The following is a 1,426-nucleotide window of genomic DNA, read 5'->3' on the forward strand; positions in this document are numbered from 1 at the left end:
CCTTTCAAGGATGAGGATGTGTACAATCTTGATAGAGAGGAACGCTGGTTTGAACGGGGAGTCAAAGAGGCCATCTATGCGACGAGGGAACAGCCATCCCTTAACGGGGGGGGGGGGGTACATCTGTCGCCACCTTACAATGATTGCAAACATTCCCCAATCCTCTGTGGATAGTACACATGGCCATTGTAACTCTAGTGGTTAACCATGTGCCATGGAGAGTCATGTGTATGCAGGTTTTCATTCCAGCCGGACTCCACACCAGGTGACTTCACTGATACGTTCTTCCTCTTTGGTTGAAGGGTTGCTAATCAGCGATATCACCTGGTGTGGAGTCTGGCTGGAATGAAAACCTGCATACACATGGCTCTCCATGGCACATGGTCAGCCACTCCTGCTCTAGTTAATAGTCACGGGAATTTGCATATGAAACTAGTCGTTGGTTTGGGTCGTTATGCCACTGTATTTTTTATAAAGGGTGTGGACGCCTGCAGTCAGTTGAGACTGAAGAGGTCACTTAGATGAGTGATGAAGTTCTCCCACACAGCTCCCCTTCTCATGTCCCTACACTGGCTCCCAGTAGCTGCTGGCATCCAGTTTAAGACTCTGGTGCTAGCCTACAGGGCAGTGAAAGGAACAGCTCCTTCCTATCTCCAGGCTATGGTCAAGCCCTACACCCCCGCCCCACCACTTCGCTCTGCTGCCTCGGGACGCCTGGTTGCCCCGTCACCCAGAGGCCCCTGCTGCCGATCGACCCGGTCCCGGCTCGGTTCTGTCCTGGCTCCACAGTGGTGGAATGAACTCCCCACTGATGTCAGGACAGCGGAGTCACTGCCCATCTTTCAGCACAGGTTGAAAACTCACCTCTTTAAGAACTACTACCCTGTTACTTGTTCTTAGCACTTATTGTATTCACTCATTTAAAAAAAAATCTCTTTCTTGCACTTTTACTTCAGCACTGGTTTTGCTCTTAGATGCTTGTTTAGATGCACTTATGACCTCTGATGACTAGTAGTTCTCCTGATTTCCTACGTTAAACGATGCACTTATTGTAAGTCACTTTAGATAAAAGCGTGGGCTAAATGACTGTAATGTCATGTAATGATGAAACGTATCTGTCGATAAACGTGTCCAGATGAACTGATTCAACCTTCTTCGTCATTCAGAGTTTATCTCGCTTCCGTAATGTCACGCATTTCCAGGTAAAACATAGTAGGGCGGGACAAAACGTAGGGAGGGATGTGATTTGATTGGACGGTGCAAAACATTTGATGGTAGTGTAACGTGCATGGATAAGAAGACACGCTGGCCGCTGGCTGGCGGGTCTGACCCTTTAGTCTAGCGGTTAGCGTGGTCTCCTGCGGTGCGGGCGATACGGGTTTGCTTCCCGGCCGCGGCAGTTCCTGTGGTTGCGTTGTCCCCCGAA

The sequence above is a fragment of the Lampris incognitus genome, chromosome 4, assembly GCF_029633865.1.
Source record: "Lampris incognitus isolate fLamInc1 chromosome 4, fLamInc1.hap2, whole genome shotgun sequence".
NCBI classification, from domain to species: Eukaryota; Metazoa; Chordata; class Actinopteri; order Lampriformes; family Lampridae; genus Lampris; species Lampris incognitus.